Raw genomic sequence first — 16,935 nt, forward strand, 5'->3', positions numbered from 1 at the left:
ATCAGAGGCTGAAGCTGGCAAACAAATTATTTTCCCTTCGTCACTCTCCCTCTACCCAATCAGTCTGTCCTAAGACTTAGTCACTTATGCTCTGGGAGGATGGTCCCTGTATTAGTTTCCTGTGGCTGCTGTAACAAATTACCACTAACTTGGTGGTTAAAAACAATATAAATGTATTATCTTATAGTTCTGGAGGCTAGAAGTGTGAAATTAGTATCACTGGGCTCACAGCAAGGCATTGGCGGGGGGTGTGCTCCCTCCAGAGGCCCTAGGGGAGAATTCCTTCCTTGCCTACTCTGGCCTCTGGTGGCTGTGGCTTGGCTTATGACCACATCACTCAGATCTCTGTCTCCTTGATCACACTGCCCTCTCCTCTTCTGTGTATCAAACCTGCCTTTGCGTCCTTCTTGCAAGGACATTTGTGTTGGACTGTACCAATCACCCAGAAAACCCAGGGTAATCTTGCATCTCGAGATCCTAAATGGCATCTGCAAAGTCTTTGCCATATAAGGTAACATTCACAGGATCCAGGGATTAGGATGTGGATATTTCTTTGGGGGCCAATGTTTAGCTTACCACAGCCCCAGGTGATGGAGCAGTCAGCTACATGTCATTTGATGACAGCTACATGTCATCAAATACATCAGTAACACACCCTTGTATTTGCTCCTTGCATTTCAGCCACACTGCCCTTTCTTCCGAACTCCTACTACTCTGGGATGGAACTCTCCACGAAAGAGGCAGCACATGAGATTTTCCTCAAGCTCTACTTTCTGGGAAACTCAGTGTAATAAACTTAAGCCATTAAGAACAGTGCACACAGTAATGATAGTCATAGTAATAGTAACAGTAGTAACACAGTACAGTTTTCAAAGAGGTTTAACTTTCTTCCACAGTATTGCTCAATCATTAACAGACTCACACACATTCCATTGCAGTGGAATTTTACACTTTGTTGAAAAATCTATTTCCCCTCTACAAAACATTGCCAACGTGGTGACAATTTTTTCAGTAGAATACCTGCTAAGTGAATAGAATTAGAAAGAAGTGTACACCACAGCAAATGGAACAAAATTCACTCTGTTAGAAGAAAGTTAAATAAATTAATGCTGACAACTTTCTTACAGACAAAATGTCTTATCTGTAGCAGCACTAAGTCCTGCTATGCATATGCCTTCTGTATGATGAAACAAATTATATTTCTTAAAACATCAGTGTCCTGGGTCCTAGGAATATCTGAGAGGTAGCATACTTTATGGATGAATCACAGAATTGATACTATCAGCTCCATATTCAGTCAGCAAAGCTGAGACTGCCTTTTGTGGGGGGAAACAAGGAGAGTAAGACAGAACTTTCTACAGGACCGCTCAGAGGTCTTTGTAGGTGACAACTGTATAATGGAAGATTCTGGAAGGTTGTTTTTTTCATTAGGCAACTTCATTGGCACCTTTGTTTTAGAGAATCATATGACTTTTAGGTTCACCAATAAATCTGATAAGAACAAGTGATACAGTTTAGCTATGTCCCCACCATAGCCCATTGTAGTTCCCATAATCCCCATGTATCATGGGAGGAACACATGGTGGGAGGGAACTGAATCATGGGTGCAGTTCCCTCATGCTGTTCTCATGATAGTGAGTGAGTTCTCATGAGATCTGATGGTTTTTAAGGGGCTTTTCCCCCTTTGCTCAGCACTTGTCTCTCCTGCCACCATGTGAAGAAGGACATACCTGCTTCATCTTCCACCATGATTGTGAGTTTCCTGAGGTCTCCCCAGCCACGCAGAACTGTGAGTCAATTAAACCTCTATTCTTTATACATAAATTACCAAGTCTCCAGTATCTCTTCATAGCAGTGTAAGAACAAACTCATACAACAAGTATCTAGTAATATTGAATATAAGGACAATATTGGCAAACTTCCCCTACTAAAAGGGCAAATATCAAAATCAGAAACCTTTAAATACTTCTCTTACTATGACAAGGCAAATCCAATATTTTGGCCGAAGCTGCTTCCTCCAGGTATCATCTCATCTCAAAAATTACAAGACACATCATTGAATAAATATAATCTGAATAAAGAACTGTATTGAACAGTATGATAAAATAAGCCTATATCTGGCACACCCATGTTTAATATATGTTGCTTAGCTGGGTAATTCACATCTGAAATTTCTTTGATACGGATTCACTTTGACTTTATGTACAAATCTTAGCTTTCATATCTCCCAAGCCTGGATCATTTTCATCTTTTAGTTGCTGGAACAATCTGCTATCAACATTTCAGTATCTCTCTTTCTCTCTCCTTTCATGGTATGTGCACTCAAGAGACATGCACATGCATACAATGTAAAACAAGGTGTCAGGCAACATTTTGTAGAACAATAGGATTACTCTCCCTCTCCAAGTTCATCTACTTCCTCTTTCTCTGTGGCACAAATAAAAGCCAACTCCTTGGACAGCACAGAAAAAACCAGAAGAAGAATCTATGGACTTCTGGAGGATTCCAGCCACAGGAGTCTAAGAGCAAAACAACTGAAGAGTTACAACTCATCTTTATACAGTCATCACTCCCTGGAAAATTTCAGCTCTTTTTCTAGCTCACACAAGGCTCCTAAATGATGTTAAATAGCAGATGAATGAGTGAACCAATGAACTAAAAGACTGAACGTTTCCAAAACTATAGAAAGACACATGATGTAAAGAAGCATTACGGTATACTGGAAAGAGCAGTGACTTAAAGCCAGGAGAAGTAACTGCCAGCTGTTCTACTGGCTTACTATTTGATCTTGGGCATGCTACCTAAATCACATTTCCTCACATGCTAAATAGGGATGATAATTTATTCTAAAGTTTTATAGATAGCATCTATACCACAAATACAGTACCTATATAGTTTAGAAAACACATGGATTCACATTCTCTCACTTGATCCTCCCAACCACCAAATGGTGGGAAAGGATGTTCATCTTTCGTCCTGGATGCAGAAGTCCACAATGTTGACCATAATGCCTTGATGTAGTTAATAAAGGTGCACTCCAAGCTAGAAATCCCAGATATGTGTACACCTTCTTCTCCAGAGAGCAGGCAGAGAAAAAGATCGCCATAATCAGTGATTTACCCCTGAGACAATAATGGCAGAATCTTATCTCTAACCATGACTTCTTACCTTAAATCATTCTTGCTGCCTGTCATCCACATACCTGCTCCGAATACTCATAAAATTAACTCACAGCCAAAGGCCCTGAGCATTTCTTCAAATAGGTACTACGTAAAAATACCTACAAATTTATTTCTCATTATGGAGAAGGTATTGGTAATGAACTGGATGGAGAACATCAGGAACTGGCAAACTTTTCCTGTCAAGAGCCAGAGAGTAAATATCTTAGGCTTTGTCAGCCATATGGTCTCTTTCACAACTACTCCATGTTGTGGAGCGAAAGCAGCCATAGATAATACAAAACAAATGGGTGTGTCTGTGAGCCAATAAAACTTTATTTACGAAAGCAGGCGACAAGTCACACCTAGCCTGATTGGGACTTGTTTTCCAACCCTTAGACTGCATCCACTTTGAGAAAAGTCTTGTCAAAAGCATCATTTTAGCACTTTCTTTTAGAGGCAGAGTCCTGACAACTCTTGATTAACACACACATCCAGCAATTTGTCTCTCTTCCTCCGTCATCCTTTGATAAATACCAACCGGCAGAGGGGACATGGAGCATTTTTTCTTCAACTGCAGTGATTCTGAAAGACAAAGCCAGGGCAGAGATTAAAACCAGACCCAAGGTCTTTATGCCATGCTCAGCATATCAAGTGCCCCTCTTCAAATTGTACTGAGCTAGTTGTATACCTTAATAAAGAAAATAGAACTATTCTTTCACTTAATAGTCTTTTAGTGAGGGTATGGGGGCCAGGTTTACGAAAGCCCTTATAAAATACCGGCTGAAAGGAAATAATGCTCCTTGGCACCACAGAATCTTTTTCATGTGAAGCTACATGATCACTTTTCATTTTGTTTCTCAAGCACTCCGTGGCACCCATCCATGTATTAGGCTAATAACTGCATGAATCTAGTTAAAAGGAGCCAAGCAATTATTTTAATTAGAAGAGAACAAAAATAATGCTCCTGGCTTCTGTTTTAAGGGGCAAGAAGGAAGTAGTCAGGGTTCAAAAAGATCCCACAAAATATTTTGTGAAAGGAAAATAATTAAGGCCAAATTTAGAATGTACTTGCAATAAATGGGCCAAATAAAATGAATGGCATCACTGTGCAGCTAGAACCCATTCATAGATAAGAGCCCCAGAAAGTCCGTTTCTACGTGATACCATTTTGAGGGTATAGCCAATTTTACAAAGTGAAAGTGAATGACTAGCCGAGACTTAATGATCCTTGTGAATCTCTCACATGATTTCATAGAGTGTCTGTGTAAACTCTTTTATTAATAAGAGATGGGGGGAGGATATTGGTCAATTTGCTTCTTGGGCAGGATTTTTTCTTTTTTTTTTTTCATTTAAATTCTTAAATTGTTCAAATTTTTTTCTCTGGAAAAATCTATCTTCACAGCAAATCCTTGTTGCTAATCCATTCTATAAAAAGCAGATTCCACCATAAGAGGATTTTAATCAGCTAGACTGAACTCAGTTATACAGGAAGAGATTGTATCTACAGATCTTCCCAAGCCTTTGCCTTCCTGCCTCCCTTCTGGTCATGGCATTTTGACCATTTTATTCCATCTCAGCCTTCCAAAAAGAAATGAAATTAGACTCAAAATAGTCAATTAGTCACCATTCTTCCTTCTGTTTGGATCTATCATTGTTTATTGAGCACCTGTTATCTACCAGCAAACAGGAAATTATGGGTGTGCATAAGTGTCTAAAATCCAGACTTTGCCTACAAAGAGCTCACAGTCCAGTCTGACAGACAGACACATGGGCAGAAAGGAGAGGCAAGGAGCCCAGTTGGGTGGAGGGCAAGGTTACCTACCCTGAGCTGGCTGTTAAAGAATGGATTATCCAGAAGGATATGGATAGTCTATTCCAGGGAGAAAGGTCAACACAGGAAAAGGCACAGGCACAGAGAACCACAGGGAGCACACACAAGTTGAACCAGAAGACAGAGTTGCAGGAATGTAAAGCCAAAGACTAGAGTGAGACAAGAGAGCAGACTGACGAGGTGAGCAAGAGCCAGGTACTATGGTCTGAATGCTGGTATCCTTCCAAAACTCATGTTGGAACTGAATACCTGATGGGATCGTATTAAGAGGTAGGGCCTTTGGGAAGTGATTCAGTCATGGGGGCTCCCCCATCATGAGTAAGACTGGTGCCCTTATAAAAGAAGATCCAGGGGACTTCCTTGCCCCTTCCACCACGTAAGAATGCAGCAACAAGGTGTCATCTATGAAGTCCTACCAGACACCAAATCTGCTGATGCCTGCATCTTGGACTCCCCAGCCTCCAGAACTACCAGCAATATATTTCTATTGTTTATAAATTACCCAATCTAAGATATTCTGTTAAGCAACCTGAATGGACTAAGACACCAGATCATGCAAGAACCTGTACCACATTGATAAACCTGAACTTCATCTTGCAGAGCAGTACAGAAATCACCTAGTTTTCAGCAAAGGACTGATGTGGTTGGCTTTCTATTTCAGAGTCAGCACCTGCATGGCTGAGAAGAAGATGAAATGGAGAATAGTATCCCATAGATGCCATTGCCCAGGCAAGAGGTGACAAGGCCTTGAACTGGGACAATACTAAGTAGAAAAGGAGATCTGGGATGAGGAATGAGATGCATGCTACTAAAGGATATTTTAAAAACAAAAATTAAAAAGTCTGTGGAGCAGTGACTGATAAGGTCAAAAGTCAGAGATTAAATTGGCTTAGAAAATTCTTGGCAGGGATCAGATATTTTATCTGAACACTTGTCATATGTCCAAAAAGGTTTCTCAACTGATGAGCCTTGATTATGGGTTTGAGGATTGAGATGCAGTAACACATTTCAGCCTTGGGCACATGAACATACTGCTGAGTGCCATATGGAAACTCCTAGAAGATAGCCTAATTCCTATTTATTTTCCCGTGCAAAACTCACACAAAATCAGCTTCCTGCTAAAAGTCTAAGTTAAAACACACAGAAACATAGAAAGACAAAAAACTGTAGTGAGTCCTTCTCAGGATAAACTACATATATGTTTAATTACTATATGAGATTAGACTCATTTATGTTTTAATTTCTAAAAGACTATATACTTCTCAACTTGTTTTATGAGCCAGTGGAACCTTGATAACACATTTGACAAAGACATTACAATAAAATAAAGTTACAGGTAAATTTCATTCATAAACATTTCTATAAAATTATTTTTAAAAATATGACCAAAGTACATGCAGCAATACGTAAGATAAGTATCACATCACACCCAAGTTGAGTTGAATCCAGAAATGCAAGATTGGTTTAACATTCAAAAACCCATTGAATAACTCACCATGCTAACAGAATAAAGGAAAAAAGTAAAATGATCATTCTATAAAGAAGTGGGTGCTTAATTTATGACAAAAGTGTCTCTGCATAGCAATGGAGAAAGGAAGTCTTTCCCATTCATCATGAAGGGTAAGTAGATATCATGGAGTAAAGAACCAAACTTGATCCCAACCTCACACCATATACAAAAAATCAATGCCATGTGGATTGTAGATCCAATTGTGAAAGGTGAAACAACACAACTTACAAAAGATAATATGAAAAGATATTATCATGGCCTTGAAGTAAGCAAAGCTCTCCTAAATAGGACACAGAAAACATTAACCATCAAGGAAAATAGACTATATTAACATTAACATTAAAATCAGCTGGGCACAGTGGTTCATACTTGTAATCCTAGCACTTTGGGAGGCTGAGTTAGGAGGATCACTTGAGTCCAGGAGCTCAAAACCAGCCTGGGCAACATGGCAAAACCCCGTATCTATAACAACAACAACAACAACAAAAAACAAAAATTAGATAGGCATGGTGGCACATGCCTGTAGTCCTAGCTACTCAGGAGGCTGAGGTAAGAGAATCACTTGAGCCCTGGGGATTGAGGCTGCATTGAGCCATGGTCGAGCCACTGCACTCCAGCCTGAGCAACAGTGCAAGACTCCTATCTCAAAAAGCAAAACAAAACAAAAGAAAAAAGTTAAGATTTTCTATTCATCCAAAGACACCACAAAGAGAACGAAAAGTCAAGCTCAGAGTGGTACATATTTTTAACATATATAACCAAAAAGCTATATCCAGAATATATATCTCCTACAAATCAATAAGAAAAGATGAAAAGTCCAATAGAAAAATAGACTTAATATGACCATTTACAAAAGAGAATATCCAAATAGCCACTATACATGAAAAAGATGCTCAATGTAATAATAATCCAAGAAAATGGAATTAAAACCACAATGAGACTCTATACATACCACCAGAATGACCAAAATCAAAAAGACTGAGAATGCCAAGTGCTAGCACAGATGTAGAGCATCACCCACTGCTGGTAAGAGTGGAAATTGACACAATCTCTTTGGAAAACTGTTTGGCATTATTTATTAAAGTTGAGCATAGTCATGTTCTACAATTTGGTAACTTCCCCTTTAGTCTATGTATAGACTAAACATAACGCATATACACAAGCATTGAAGACATGCACAAGAAAGTTTCCGGCTGTACTCTCTGAAAATAGCCCAAAACTCAAAACAACTCAAATGTTCATCAAGGGTAAAATGGATACACTGCCGAGCATGGTGGTGCACTCCTGTAATCCTAGCACTTTGGGAGGACAAAATGGACAGATCACTTGAGTCTAAGAGTTTGAAAGCAACCTGAGCAACATGGCAAAACCCTGTCTCTACAAAAAAAAAAAAAACTGAAAATTAGCCGGGCAGGGCATAGTGGCATGAGCCTGTAGTCCCAGCTACTCTGGGTCTGAGGATCACTTGAGCCCAGGAGGTCAGGGCTGCCGTGAGCCAAGATCATGCTACTGTACTCCAGCCTAGGTGACAGAGGGAGACCCTATCTCAAAACAAAAAAATGATAAATTGTGCTATATTACTTATATAAAGATACAAGGGAAGAAAATATAACAAGGAAAACATACTGTTAGTACACCCAACAACACAGACACAAAAATAACGTTAAGAGAATGAAGACAGACAAAAGAACACCTACCCATGTTTAATGTTCTTATCACAATAAAGATGAAATTTAAAAAAGAATACCTATCATACGATTCCATTTACATGAACTTCAAAAAAAGCAAAACAAATACATGGTGTCAGAAGTCAGGCCAATGGTTACCTTTGAGGGAAAGGGGTCTTCAGGAGCATTGTTCACATTCTCCTTCTTGTCCTGGGAGGCAGTTAGAGGATGTGGTCACTCCAGATTAATTTATCAAGTCACACACTTCTGCTATTTGCAGTTTTCCATATGTGGAACCCCAATAAAGCTTCCATTTAAAAGTTTCAAATATTGATTTCCATTTTCCTTTAAGTAAATAAAGAGAATAAGAAAATATTATAGAATATCTTCATTAAAATCAATCAATTTTAATTTGCTAACCAAGCTGGCTCTTACCTGTGTTCAGTTTGCTCCCCTGATGTCAGCTACAGAGCAGGAAAGAGGAAAAACCACGCATATGATTTTCAGGCCACTGGAGGAAGAGGAAGTGAATGCCTTCCCTGTGAGGGAGAATGAATGAAACTGGGACCCTCTGCAATTTAGCTAAGAGGTGAGTAATGCATAGAGAGGAAAAAGAAAAAGAGAGAGAGAGAGGGAGAGCTGAAGGTCCAATGTATAAAATAATGACAATAATAATGGGCCTGCTGGAGGCTCATATATTTCCAGCCTTATATAAAATGGGATTAAAACGTAACAAATTTAGACTGGCTACAAGAAATGCTTTTGTGTGAAATGTATAATTAACCTGTAGCCAACAGTTTAGTAAAATCCAACTCCTCCCATCCTCCAAAAAAAAAAAAAAAATAGCTATTTATAGCAGCCAAACCAGCAACATTACAAGTATTGTATTACAAAGACTCCCCTGCTTCCAGGCAAAAACTGATCACCAGCTGGGGTCAGGAAGAAAATTTTCCCTTTGGTGTAGTATTTCATGGCTCTGTTATCTAATATTGAACAACTCTCCCGGGCTGAGTAGCCTTTGCACCTCCATTCATGGCACCTGGCTCTGGGATCCAGGATGGAATACTGAAATAGGCTATTGTTTTAATCCCCGATGGCAACACCTGTATGCCTGTATTTAGGCAACACCTTGTGTTTCCAAAAAGTAAACACAATGAATATAATCAAAATTGTTCCTAACACTACTGTTTTTATATCAACAATCTATAAATACATGGAAGAACTCAATATATGTGAGAAATAAACAGAAGGCATGCCTACATTGAGGTAATTCAAAAGATGGCTCTATAATTTACCAGCTTGAATTTCAATTGTTGCATTTTTAGGTATGAAACATTATGAAAAAAAGAGATATTATTCATCAAAGTGATTGTCCTGTGCACTTGTATACCTTATATAATTTATTTTTTTCGGGGCTTTTTACTTCAAAGAAATCACCAGCTAATGACATTTCAGACTTTAGAAATTTTTTCTGATAGCACATCGGAGTTCCCCCAGGGACAGAATTGTGAATAAGTGGATTTTTTTAAAGATCATTAACAGATATTACAAACCAATTCAAACTGAGCATTTTCTTTGCAAATTACCTTTAACTTTTAAAGCCATTGGAAAAAAGAAAAAGACAGTGAGTGATTTAATTTACTTAACCTGTCTACAAATTGCAGCTTTGCGCTCCATCGGCGATTGCATTTTCAACCAAAAAAGAAAAAAAGAAAAAGAAAAAACGTCCCTAACTATCTCTAATAGGGATATTTTTCTAAATTATCACACCCAATGAGTGATATTTCAAAAGAAAGTAATGTTTATTTTTTTTTTTCATTTAGCAAGTTGCCCTGGAATTGAGAATGTTTATTCTATTGATATGTTTAAAGTAAAAACACAGCCCTACACTGTCTATATCTGTTGCTTAATTAAACCTCTCCAGCAATTAGCAGGTTTATCATCTCCAGAGCAAATGGATGGTGGAGCTTTGGTGGTGGATTGTGAGAGGAGGGGAGTGCTCTTTTATTTAATGATCAAACCATAGTTTCTGGGCTAAAGAGCTAATATTTGGGGCGAGAAGCACCTTTATTCCTCGCATACATCAGGCCTGATTCTTACTGGCATCAACACCCCGTTGTGTATGTTTTCCATTCAAAGAGTTCCCATGGACTTCAAAGGGAGTTGCCTGCAAGGATGGGATATGTGGGAGTCCTGACAGGCCCCAGAACAGACCCCGAGCTGGAAGAAACCATGCCAAGAGTACCTCACATTGGAGCCCCCCCAAACCATGTCACAAAATTAAAGGGTCTCCCCTGCCTATGCCATCCCACAGTGCACATGGGAAACATCCTCAGGCTTGCCAAGCACTGCTCTGACTCTGCAGGCTACTAACTTATACATATTTGATGAGTAGAGCTCCATTTATAAGAATGTATGTTAATAAGAATATTCTTTGAGAATGGTGTCCAGCGCAGACTTTAAAAGGGTCATTGTTTGAGGTACCAGAGGTTTCCTTTTTCCCCTTTTAAAGTGCAAAGTCAAGTTATTATACACCAGACAAAAGAACTGCACATCCCTTTGGATGTCCCATCAACAACAAATGGGTAGGAGTCTATTCTGAAGAATGTTCTATTTTTGGAGTGATTAATTAAATCATTAAGAGTAAAGGGACAGAGAAACTAATATTTCTTGAGTGTTTCTTATGTGCCAGGTATTTTAATTCCTCTCTTTTAATCCTCACAAATATATTATGAGGTAGATGGTATTATCCCCATTTAAAAGGTGATAAAATGGGCTTTAGTGAGATCATGAAAATTGTCCACTCCAAAGTCCCATGACAGCAAGTGAAAAGCATGTGGAACCCAGCCCTCCCCATATCCAAATCCCATGTTTGTCTCTTTACATTACACTAACTCCTCGTTGTCTACTGATTTCAAATGCCAAGTTCACGTCTTATGGCAACTGCCATTTATCTAAATGGCTGGAAGTCACAGACTGTGGGTTCTTTCCATTCAAGCTCAGACAAGAGATACTGTATGCCAAATGCTGATGATTAAGTCGCAAAAGTATTGTTTTGCTTCAAAGAATTACCAGTGGACTCCTGCCAGGAAACATAGAATGGAAGGTGGTTGAAGATCTACACTAGCTATTCTGAATGTCACACGTGTCCCCAAATGCTGACACACCTAAATGAATCTCACATGATAAGGGGTGATCCTAGTGATCACAATAGACTCCCTTGGAAACAAGTCCAAGGAGGAGACTGGGCCAGGACTTCAGAATGCCAGAGGACCAAGATGCTCATCGGTAGACAGGTAGCATATCCAGAATCATTACAGTCACAAACATTTAAGTGTAGGGATGGGGGAGACAGCCAGAACTTCCATTGATCTTTTTGGTCCCTCCCCAACCTCAGGACTTCAGAGTCCTAATGAACTTTAGGATGTGGACACCCAGTGGGAACAGAGTGGGGTTAGGGAGGTGGAGTCTCCCGTCCACCTGATGAGCAGACAACAACCAAGGGCTTGACTGTGTGGAAGTGGTAAGGGGAGTGGGGATGGTCTGTCAGGGCCACCCCTAAGCTCCTTCCCGCTCACCACAGACTCCTCCAGCAAAGGCCTCTGAGGCCACTGCTAGGAGCCCAAGAAATTCTGAATGTGGCCACCATTTGCCTCAGGCTCACAGAAAGCTCACCAGAACACAAGCACGTGTTCCAGAGACCTTGCCAAGTCTTTTCCATTCTCCCAGGCTCTGCATCCTTATTTTCAAAGTGGAGACTATGTGAATACCTGCTCAGCCTAGCACGTCTGGTGATGACAAAGGGGACAGATTGGTTCGTGAAAGCACTTCATGAGGTCCAGGCAGTGGGAGGGCATCTCAAGCTGCGTCCCTCTAGCTGCAGGCACGTGGCTACACACCAGACCCTGTTCTCCCCACTGTAGCTTGGTCTTGCAGTGAAAACAAATCTAAATGGAAGTGACTTTTTATATAATAGAAATCGAAACCAAAGTTTAAAAATAAAATAAAATGGAATGTTTCTGAGCATGCAACATCCATCTACTGTTATTTGTTTTTTGCTCATTCAGCACATTTGTATTAGGCGCTGAGTGGAGGCAGAGGCGCTCCATCATTGGATTTCTGAGCACACTACTTACCCTTTGCATTTGGGAGAAAGTCAAACTCCTGAACGGGAAGCCAGCCTCTCACACCCGACCCTTACCCAGCAGCCCAGCTCATGGCTCTGCAGGTGAACAGGACATGCGCCAGGCCCACCTCCTGGGCCTCCTTCATCCCGCTATTCACTGTCAGACCCTCTGCTTCATCCTTGACTTGCCTGAAATATCCTCTGCTCAGAAAGACCTGCCAGAGAGCACCTCTGGTCCAAAGCGGTCCTAGCCCTGATCTTCACCCTCGTGCCTAGGGGGCTTCCTGTGGAGCCGTCATTGCCACGTGTGGCGACGCTCTGTTGGTCTGGGATCTCCTGTACCATCTATCTCCCCAGCTCAACTGTGACCTTCAGAAGGGCAGAGGCCACCTCAGCCTTGTTTCTGTACTTCAAGCCCCAGCACAGTGTCTGGCCCATGAAGGACACAGGAAACAGGGTTTTGCCTCAAAGCAGCTCACCTAATATAAAGCAACACAAAACCCCACACAGCCAGGGCTTTGTTACACCTGCTGCAATGGCAGCCCTTGAACTGAAGGAGAAGAAAGGTTTTTCCCTCCTCCACCAAGCTCATTTTTTTTTTTTTTTTAGACAGAGTCTCACTCTGTCACCCAGGTTGGAGTGCAGTGGCATAATCTTGGCTCACTGCAACCTCTGCCTCCTGGGTTCAAATGATTCTCCTGCCTCAGCCTCCAAAGGAGCTGGGATTACAGGCACAAACTGCCATGCCCAGCTGATCTTTGTATTTTCAGATTTTGTATTGTAGCAAACTCCTGACCTCAGGTGATCCATCTGCCTCAGCCTCCCAAAGTGCTGGGATTACAGGCGTGAGCCACCGCACCTGGTCCCAAGCTCAAATTCTTTCCCCTGCAATTGATCTGTGACTCCTCCCTGCAAGGTGGCCACCTCACCTGATCTGGCAGGAAGACCTGTGTTTGCTCCCAGCCCATAGAAATGTCCCACCTGTTGGTCAGGGTCCTTCCTGCCAAGGAGGTACAGCCTCCCTTATTACCTAAGTGTCCTCTTATCTAAGTGTAAGATGATGATAAGCCTGGTGCCCTGAGAGGCACAGGTGTGACTGTCAGATGGTCCCTAGGACTCCCCTGCCAGAGTTAGCCTGGGCGCCAGTGACGGCCAGAAATTTAGCTCCCATTGCGTCGTGAATTCCCCACGCTGTGTGCCGCAGAGTGGACGACGGCAAGCAACACTCACAGCATAGTTTACATTGCTTTAATTTTTCTTTATTTTCAAACTAGAGAAGTAATATGTACTTACCGTAACAAGCAAAACAATACTTAAAAAGGTGAATAAAAGCAAATATAATTATTTCTTCCTATCCCACTGCATTACCACTATCTCAAGAATACCAAGGGCATGCATGCATATGCCTATATCCATGTATAATATATAAAGAATAAGCCAGGCACGGTGGCTCGTGCCTGCAATCCCAGCACTTTGGGAGGCCAAGGCGGGCGGATCACCTGAGGTCAGGAGTTTGAGACCAGCCTGGCCAACGTGGTGAAGCCCTGTCTCTACTAAAAATATAAAAATTAGCCAGGCGTGGTGGTACATGTGCCTGTAATCCCAGCTACTCGGGAGGCTGAAGAGGAAAATCGCTTGAATCTGGGAGGCAGAGGTTGCAGTGAGCCAAGATCATGCCCTTGCACTCCAGACTGGGTGACAGAGTGAGACTCCATCTCAAAAAATAAATAAATAAATAAATAATAAAATACATATCTAATATATAGCATATATATTATATACTCTACACATACCTTATATATCATTTTACATAAGTGGGATCATACACAAGCTGGGGGAATTTTAGTGCCATATTTTGTCTTTATTTAATTATCTATTTTGCGTGCCTTTTGCAGGTGTGATTCCTCCAGGGACTCGTTGGAAAGCGCGGACGTCCTGTGGCCATGGGACCACACCTGTCTTCAGTGGCACTGTTTCCCTGTTTGTTCTTGAACACGCCTGCTGCCTTGGTTGCACTGGCCTACTGGTGAGTCTTCAGAGAAGTCGCACTGCCTTTTTTTTCTTTTCTCCGTTGGTGGTTTTGGGACATTTGAGATGTCTCCTACTCCCACTCAGTCTCTTTTATTTTCTGCATTTCCTCTGGCCTGTCTTGTTCCCTGCTCTTTCTAACCGGCTCTCATTTCCAGCCGCCAGACCCTGCATTGCTTCTGACCTTGTCTATTTCCAGAGACCTTCCCAAAGTCACAAATCTCTTGACAAAAGGCCCCTTTCCCTTTCTGTACAGGTGCCTCTCCCTCCAACAAATCTTACCCAAGCCTTCACCCAGTACTCAGCTCATTCGTCAGTAGAGACCATTCTTCCTGACTCTTCCTCTACCAGGTCACGCTTTTGATCAATACATTTGTGTATTGCTTTGTAGATTTCAAACACATTCAAATAGATTGCTTCAACAAATTCTTACAACAGCCCTATGAAACAGAAAGGGGTAAGTCTATTGCCTCTCCAAATATATAGGTCTTAAAGGACATTAACTAACAATTTGCAAAGAAGACATTAAAATGACCAGACTTTTTAAAAACTCAGTTTCACTATTAGTAAAAGAAATACAAAATATAAGAACACTGGTATACTTTTGCCTATGAAATTAGCAAATATTTAAAAGAATGATAATACTGTTTGGCAAAGGAGGATAGTGGTGGTAGACTAGATTTTTGCAAATAGGAGTGAAAATTGGTGGCACCTCTTTGATTAATACCTTGCCAACACATATTAAATTAGAAAACCATGGAGCCAGGCAATTCCTCTTACAGAAATTTATCCCAAGGAAATAAACAAAGCTACATAGAACATTTTTGCTACAAGTATAATTTAATACGCAACTGATTAAGTTGAAGTCCAGTCATGCAATGAAATGCTCTAAAACATGTTTTAATGATAATGTGGAAAAATATATAATATAATGCAAAGCATTTTGATATAATGAATAAAAACATTATACAATGATACATACTGTCAAGCTATATGATATATATATGGATATCGATATCATGCACTCTAAAATGGCAAGGAACGTTATCTCTAAGAGATGGTGTTATGGGTGATTTTATCTTCTAAATTTTGTTTTTCTCTACTTTCTAAGTTATTTTCAATTATCACATATGCTTTTGTAAAAAGAAAACAAGAAAATTATAACATTAAAAAATGATCCTCGTTTAAATGGAACCAGTTCTACATTTGGTTCTTTAATCCACTCATTCATTCGACAAATATTTTTTAACTCCTACTATACACAAAGCACTCTGCTAGATGAAAGGGGTATAGTAATTAAAATTTTTTAAATTTTTGCAAAAAGAACTAGCGTCTACCCTGGAGAAGGGGTTCTTGGTAACTGGGAGAAAGCCAGTGGAGCTCATTAGGCATTACTCTTCCCTAAATCCAAGAAATGGCCTCAGAGGATATCACTGCATCCAGTCATGCTTGACTGAGACTTGGCATTGGAACTGGACCTGAAAAAGTGGTTTCTGAGAGAGGGTTGGGAGTGCAAAATGGAAAGAACACATGAGAACGAGAATCACCCTCACTCTGAGTGCTCCCAGCTACTGCGTCTCCTGGCAACTTGAGACAAACGGTTGGAGTGGCCTGGCAGTGGTAGAAATGGCCTCATGGGTTGCATAACTTCAGATGTTAATCAGAAGGCCCAAAATGATTCTTATTTTAGGTAAGTGACTAGCAAAAATGCAACAAAATTCTACTAAAGTGTCCCTCTGAGTCTGCATTTTGAATACGCATTCAGCCTCCTACTGTTATTAGTTGGCACTCCCCTTTAACTGGTAGGATTGGAACCTCCCACACACGTCAATCAATTTTCCCAGCAAGGAAGCCACCCCCAGGAAGTGTGGCACTTGGCACAGTCTGCAAGAAGTCCTTACAGCCTCTGGGGTACCATTTTGTTACCCCATAGGATCGTTGTCATATTCCAAATTAACTCAAGTCATCTGCTTTGAGTTGTTTTTCCCATAAATGGTGAAAAATTTTGTTGATTCTTTCCAAAAGGCCATTTGTGACCAGTGGCCATTTGGAGACCTGACTGGGGCTTGGAGGGGGACCACAATGAATGAAGCAGCCCTCTTGGGGACTGAACCTATGACCTCATTAGCACAAGGTTCTAATCAACAGAGCCACCAGGCACATACCTCATTTAAGACACTGAGGCAGTAATTTGCTAAATGTTAATTCTTAGATTAACTACAGATGAGTAGAGTTCCTAGGGGGGAAAAATGAGAGAGATTTGTTCATTCTTGAAAGGAAATTTAGGTCATCAGTTTTGGATCCCTTTGGTTAGTTTTATGGTATAGTTCCAGAATCCTAAGATGATGTCCATCAGGGTCTATGCCCCATGATTTTTTAAAAATCAATATCTTGGTCAGGAGATTTTCAAAGAAAATGCAAATCGTGTCACTTCTGCACTCGCAAAACACCACACAATGATTTTCGATAGACACCTCTACAGCTTCTATTTCTCATGCACAACACAGGTGGCAAAATAAAGAAATGAGATTCGGCCGGGCGCGGTGGCTCAAGCCTGTAATCCCAGCACTTTGGGAGGCCGAGACGGGCGGATCACGAGGTCAGGAGATNNA

The 16,935-nt window shown here is 40.8% G+C and overlaps 1 long non-coding RNA gene across 3 annotated transcripts in view; it reads right to left on the reverse strand.

Annotated features, from left to right (window-relative positions):
* Nucleotides 1-3,469: 3,469 nt before the first annotated feature.
* LOC108531547 (uncharacterized) overlaps nt 3,470-16,935 on the reverse strand; it is a 50,223-nt gene continuing 36,757 nt past the window's right edge. For 2 of the 3 annotated variants that reach the window (XR_001886205.1, XR_001886204.1), the window contains exons 2-4: nt 8,605-8,708; nt 8,329-8,514; nt 3,470-3,743 (exon numbers count right to left, since the gene is read on the reverse strand). This is a non-coding gene — a long non-coding RNA (uncharacterized LOC108531547). Of the gene's footprint in view, nt 3,744-8,328; nt 8,515-8,604; nt 8,752-16,935 lie in introns of all 3 variants that reach the window. The other variant, XR_001886203.1, reaches the window with a different exon arrangement.

This window comes from Rhinopithecus bieti, unplaced genomic scaffold (genome assembly GCF_001698545.2).
Source record: "Rhinopithecus bieti isolate Rb0 unplaced genomic scaffold, ASM169854v2 scaffold_8783, whole genome shotgun sequence".
Taxonomy (NCBI): Eukaryota; Metazoa; Chordata; class Mammalia; order Primates; family Cercopithecidae; genus Rhinopithecus; species Rhinopithecus bieti.